The sequence below is a fragment of the Tympanuchus pallidicinctus genome, unplaced genomic scaffold (genome assembly GCF_026119805.1).
Source record: "Tympanuchus pallidicinctus isolate F22 unplaced genomic scaffold, pur_lepc_1.0 scaffold27, whole genome shotgun sequence".
NCBI classification, from domain to species: Eukaryota; Metazoa; Chordata; class Aves; order Galliformes; family Phasianidae; genus Tympanuchus; species Tympanuchus pallidicinctus.
Window position 1 is genome coordinate 9,674,507 of NW_026294744.1, and position 7,209 is coordinate 9,681,715.

A 7,209-nucleotide genomic window follows, 5' to 3' on the forward strand; every position below is an offset into this window, starting at 1 on the left:
ATTACTCACCATCTGCTTAGGTGCACTGTGCTGAGCTAAACAAGGAACAGATTGTGGCTCTGGCAACATTCACATTTGGACTACAAGAGCATCCCCTGCTAGGGAATGCACGGGAAGGTTTTCCTGGGGTTTCTGTGTGAGATGAGTGCAGCAAGTGGCTGACTGATGGAGGAGCAGTGAGTGAAGACTAAAAAGCAGCTGAGAAATGAGAGCCTGTGTTGAGAGAAGGGATAAGAAGTGAATGAGGGTAGGCAGATGGTAAAGGCATTAGTGATAAGGCAGCATATGATGTTGAGATGTGGATTTTGATGGCAATACACAGTTCTGCACTCACTGAAAGTTTGGAAGTTTTGCCTTAAGTTTCTTAACTGATATTATTCCACCTGGCATTTTATCAGTGAGATCCTCTGTCAGCAAAAATTATAAAACCAAAAATGTATATTAAATCATATGGCATGCATTTACTTGAGATTTATAGGTGAACTTACCCACTGTAAAGCTGTGCTCCCAAAGAACCTTCACTACACTTCCCTGCACCTGCAGAGAGCTGGGAGTGGGAGGATAATTATGAGCATTGAGAGGCTCAGCCAGATGTTCCAGGAATGGAGGAATTTCATCTTTGGTTGGCTGGCCTCTCTGGGCAGGAAAACAGAAAGAGGAAGCAGCCTTGTTTGAGCTGGCCTGCGCCATGAGTCCAGTCCTGGTGAGTACCAGGCTTTGCTGTTACTACAGATCAGGCAAAGCCAAACACTGAGGGGATGGGGAAGGCTGAAGTGTTAAAGGAAACATGGGTGTGAAACAGGAGTGTGTGCAGATGATGAGAGCATAAGCCTGATGGGATACGGTAAGAAGCTAACACATTCCACAGAGCGTTGCTCCAAAAAGATGAGGTGTCACTAATGTGATTCTTAGACTTCTGTATTTCAGCTTTTTACCTGAATAAAAGTAGATAAGAAATTATCCAGCAAGTACCTTTTCATCTTGTATCTTCTTGTTTGTTACCAAGATGATTCATATTTTCCTTTCTCCATTAAAGGCCCAACTTTGAGCTAGTATTTTTCTCAGTGTTGAAATATCCATTTTCACTTCCTCTCAGCATATTAGCCATACCATTAAGCAGTTATGAGTACAATTCAGAACAAGGATTTCTGCCTCCAGGCAGCAGCCTTAATTCTAAAAATTATTCATTATAAATTGAAGAATAGAATATATTCTTAATCATACGTTGTGGATTGATACTTTTTTTCAATTCCTCCTTTTCTTAATTTTCTTTTCAGTAGAGCAACTGAGATTCACAGTCAGTTTAATAATAATAAACAAATCTTTGTCAGTCACTTCCAACTCCTTTTTCATTAATTCATGTAAAACTGTCAACATGTCAGTGGACTGCAGTGCTTGATTTCAGAGAGGTCTGAAGGAGGAAGGAAAGCATTATGGAAAATGTATTATTGAAAACAGAAATATCTCAACTGAATTGCAAAGGGGCATTTTAAGATTAAAATAACAAATGCTTAGAATGAATGAAAATGCCCAGATGATGCAGCAATGACAGGCACCAGAATGAGGCTTCTATGATGCTGGCATGTGGTCAGAATGCTTTGTGACAGGACTCACATGTTTTCACTTCAATGTGAAAGGCACACAATATTTTCTGATCTACTGTTACCAAGCAATCACAGTGCAAGTCCTGTGACATGTAATTCTATATCCTTGGGATGAAGGAAGACCCCCACATCCCAATGACAGGCAACCTCTGGTCCTTGCCTGTGGGACACTTGCTGCAGCAGCTGCATCCAGGGTCTCCACACCACCTGTCTGTTGCATACCCTTCACTTCTCCCACTCCACACATTTGAAGGATGGCTTTGAGGATGGCATTATAACCGTTATCAGATTGCTTTTCTGGTCAGCCAGAAGGTGGATGAGCCACTACAGAAAGTGAGCTATTTACAGAGAGCAGCAGCAGTAGTTAACATCTGTTCTGCTGTTCTACCAGAGAGGCAGCGATGTCCAGAAGGCAGCTGAAGGGGACAGGACCCTGCAACTGAAGGAAGGGGAAAATGTCAGTGATAAATGCAATCCATAAAACACACTGATTATATGGTTTACAGGCTTGTTTTAACCAAAACTGCTACTGGGTATCTATCAATACTATTGTTAGCAACTGTGGTGGGCTAGACTTTTTGGAGAAGTCTGTTTAGTATTTGTTGTTGTTGTTCTTGTTTTTAAATGCAAGAAGAGCAAAATTAAGTTTCAGGAAAATGGAAAACATCAGCAAAGGGCATTTATTTGCTTCAAGATTAAGGGTGAAAAAAAGACTGAAGGGTAAATTAAGATAATGCTTCTTTAAAAGAAGGGAACAACAGAGATGTGCACCATGGACAAAAGTCTTTTCCCTCAGAATCACATTTAATTAGCAGTGCTTGAGGAACCATTTTTGCAGCAAATTTGAGGGACAGTCTGTCCTTTCTTTAACAGTTGAAAAATGCATAGATTAGCTTAACTTTGTCACCTCTATAGAAGATTTCAGTAAGCCATAATTAACTGCCACAATTTAGTTTGATCATTTTTCCAGTGACACACATAGTCTAGAAGTTCCTTCCACCTTTCAGCTCATTGCTGGCTAAATGAACATTCATGTTCCAAGTTAATTTTGGAGAATTTGAACAATTTTCCTTTTCTAAGTGACAAATATTGTGAACAGTTTATTAGAAGATGAAACACATTTTAGCTCTTGCCTGGTGCCTGTGCTTGGAGCAGCTTAGTTGTCTAGATGAAGTTCATGTATGGTGACTGAGCACAGGAGTTGGATTTAAGCTGTGACTGCAGTCCATGTGCAGCAGCTTGTTGAGGCACAACCAATCACAGGGACAACAGTCAGGCAGCAGCAGTCTTTCCTCAGCCAGCAGGAGAGGCGCTGAGCTGCTGGACTGGTGCTTACATCTAATGCACTGCAAGAAGTTTTTCTTTGTAGACTGCAGATAGGTAACCAAACTGAATGAAAAATGCCAGGAGCAACTGTAGGAGTTTCTTACACTGCTCAAAATATTGCTATTCTATGTGGAAGCTTCTGAATGTAATACACTGGGGAAAGTGAACCAGAACCTGGACTGTTACAAACTCAGAACCTTATCAGATTTTCCAAGTTTCACAAAATGTTTTAATCAACTTTGACTATTTCAAACATGTCTAAAATTTCTGTGACATCTCCTCTTATGAGATTCTTGATAACTGGAAGGGGGGAGCTTGAATGGATTTTGGAACTGTGCAGAGAAGAACTAGAGAAAACAGAAATCGATTACCATATCAGGTAATTCAAGTTGCAGAAAGACAAAAGAGATGAATTTGAAATATGTCATTCTCCCAAGGAAAAGGTACAGTAACAGGAGACTGAAATGAAAGAATTAAAGTCAAAGAACAATTCCTTTTTCATAAATACAGCTCAGAATAAAAATCACCACGTAAGACATTGTTTTGCTCACCAATGTTCAGTAGCCATCACGTGGAAGATGAAGGGCACTGTAAGGTTAAGTTATCACTGCTGTATAAATCCCATTCAAAGTAGCTACTGTAAGTGAATTCTGGGTGAAATGCAGTCTGTTCCACTGTTTATGCACACTTTCAAAACCATGCCACAATAGAAAGAAAATTTAGGCATGTATATTTCAAACAATGAGACAACGCTGAGCAAAAGTGAAACATAAGATCCACACTGGGACCACAGGGCCCATTTCTCCATGAATTTTCTCTCTTTTTCACAACCATAATGCAAGTGGATGAAGATATGCCAGTCAAGAGGCATTTTCTTAGCTCTTAAGCTTCAGCACCAAGCCCAAGTACCCAAGTACTGTCTATTGATCTATTCCAGGGATCTGAAATGCCGACCAGAAAATGTTGGTTTTGTTTGTTTCTTTGTTTTTACTTAGGCAGGAAAAGTTCACCCGCAATGCATTTAATAACATACTTTGAGCTCAAGCTTTCAGCTAGGCATTTATTTTCCCCTACCTTATAATGAATCTTTTTATTAGCTAAAATATAAGAATAAAATTTGTCAAGAACCTTTACATCTAAAAACCTCAAACAGAGATTTTTCTTTTGTCTGACAGATTTTACGAATAAAAGTTCAGTCTGAAAAAATAAACAGATTCTGGAAAGAAAACAAAGAACTTCTTATGCTTTCATTCTTTTTAGATTGCTGGTCATGCATGGCACAAGAATATCGTCATTGCAAGAGTCTGTGGAATTTTTCATCCAGTGCATCTCTTTATAAATTGAAAAATGAAATATATTATGGAAAAAGTCATGTTTTATCTATTATTTAAGAAGAAAAGAAATCATATCGCTTTTGTTTGAGTAAAAGAAAAAGTTAGACACAATTTATTTTGAAATGAAGTCTAATTTACACATTGAATCAAACAGATTTAAATTGCTCTTTGCTCAACAGAGTCTGATTCCATAAGGAATATATAGGACTATATTAGAACTGGACTTAAACATTTTACTTCCCCCCTTTCCCTTTTTTCTCTGTATTCAGGTGCATTCAACTGAGGTGTTTATCACGCATTCTTTGTAGAGGACTTATTGCAATGCCATTCATATTTGAACTGAATATTTTAACAATGCAATACCACAATAATGATGAGATAACTTATTACTTAGAATGGGATCTCACGTAGAAAGAAAGGAGCATTTTCAGTGGTTTTGCTAAATATTACTATACTCCAATATTCTTCAGGTAAAAAAAAGAAGTGAGTGAATCTCTGGAGTGGAGACTTCAGCCCTTCCTCACTGTGCACTGGATTTAAGCCTAAAGCCAAACAAAACTGTGAATTGAGGTGTTCTTCATACTGTACTTTAGCTAGCAACTGGGTCTGATCATAATGAAGAAATTGCCCAAGTCTATCTGAGATGTTTTAAGACAAACTGTCGAATCATTCAAGTCATTTCAATTTCATCATGAAATCTTAAACCACATAAGTTTCATTCCACAGCTGACGCTGATGTAAACACAACTGAAAAAAGGGGGGGAAAAAAAAGGCATTTCAGTTTCTAAAGTGAGAGAACAGTTACCTGCAAAACAGGAAACATCCAGCAATGATTGATCACTATATGGTAGTTAATAGTAAGTCACGGTAGATACGGTTTAGCAAGCTGAATTAGATATCTATTATCATGTGACCATTACCTCTATTTTGTGTGATGGAAAAAGGAAAACTTTGAAAAAATTATTGTGGACAGGAGGCCAGTTAGTGCAACGTAGGATTTGAGTAAACAAAATGTTAGCATGCTGTCACACTCTGGATATCGTTGTATTACCTTGTAGGACAATGAAAGAGACTTTGATAGAGCACTGAGAAATAACGTGCTGCTTCCCAGTTAGTAAACATGATGGTAATTATAATATCTCTCCAGTAACACTAGTAGTTATTGGCATTCCTATGCTTACTCACAGGTGTTTGTAATGGAACACAGGCTAGGACTGATACTGCTGTAGATGTTAGTTCTAAGTTTAGATTACAAAAATCCACAACACAAAGACAAAAGTCTTTTAAATAATCATATTTATAAAGCTTATGAATTAATATGCTGACTGGGACTTGCTTCTGACAGGTCCAGCACATTAGGTTCAGATATACTGGCATGATCAAGTCTATCAGGAGCCTGAAAGTCTCTGAGAACATTCAGAATGACATTTGGGATAACGACAATGAATTTTGGCCAGGTCCTTCATATGCCCATTTGCTGCTCTATATTTTTGGCTCCAAATGTGTGCCAAGTTGAAATTCCCAGACTTTCTCAGTGCCTGAGAAAATATTGTTAAACCCAGATTTGGGACATTCATAAAACACAGACACAGCATGTTAATGTACATGCCTGTTGTTACACAAATGCAGTCAGAGAAAGGAACCAAAGATGATGGTGTGTTGAGCTTTATGTGGCTTTGATGTTTTGTATGTCACAAATAGTGAGATTGCATCTCAGTGATGCCATGTGATGAGATATTCACAAAAGACAACTTTATCCCAGTGAGGTTAACCTCCTGTGATCCCTTCAACAATCTCAGGGAGGGGAGATGTGTTCCTTGTCCAGCAGTTTAGTGACTAAATTGGACTCTTACTTTGAATTTCCCTCTGGGGAATCTCTCTCTCCCTATTAACCATGGAAAAAGCCCAGAATGCTGCATTTGGCTCAGTTAACAGAAGTTATCAAAAGGCTAGGATCAATTTTGGAAGTCAGATCAATATTTCCCTCTTTTCTCCCGACCTGAAGATGACATTTTAGCTAATAGATGATATCAGATAAAACTGTAATGACAGTGAACTTGGGAGTTATGGCAAGCTGCTCTCACCATACAGAGCCCAAAATCAAGGCTAGATTTTATGCCAACGTCAAGAGGGGCTCTAGGGGCAGTAACAGACCATGTCACTACTAACTTACAGCACAGGATTCAGCCAAGAATATGTGCAGATGTCTAAGATGCATTTTGCCATGTTGGTGACTAAGCCTCATTATCTTTCATGAGAAAGATTCCGTTGCCTCCATTTGCGATGAACTCCTACATGCAATTTTAAGCATTCATAGAGATTAAGTATTTTCAAAGACAGATTCCTTCCATCCTGGTTACCAAGGCTTTCTTCTTCCACAGAAAATAGGCTAATGCCTTCACTCATTTCTTCAGAGCAATAACTTTGGAAAAATAAAGGTAATGGATTATAATTGCTATTATAAAAGGAAAAAAATATATATTTCAAATGCTTCTAATTACAAGAGACAGAATGGGTCCTACCTCAGTGAGTGCTTGATGGAGACCTAACATTACCTCCACAGCTGATGTCAATACTGGGACAGAAAGTACAGGACTTCTCAGGGTTCCTTTGTCTTCCCTTCTGTAACTTTGTTTCTTTTTCTGAAAGGCTTGATTCTCCTAGTTAAAATTATTTCGTTGTCTTGTCTGGGATTAACAACAGTTTTCATTTTAACGTGAAGTCATGGGAAGTGAAAAAGTAGGAAAAAAATGAAGAAAATCTTAGTATTCTTGTGGTGCAGTAGAATGATGGGGATATGCTTCTGATGTGTCCTAGTTTAGAGAATTAAACACTTAAAGCTATTATAGTGGCTTTATAGTAGCTGTCTTTATTTTCTTCCAGATGCTACAACAGAAGAGAAAACACTGTGAAAATGAAGATGGTGGAATGGAGTTCTGAAGCAG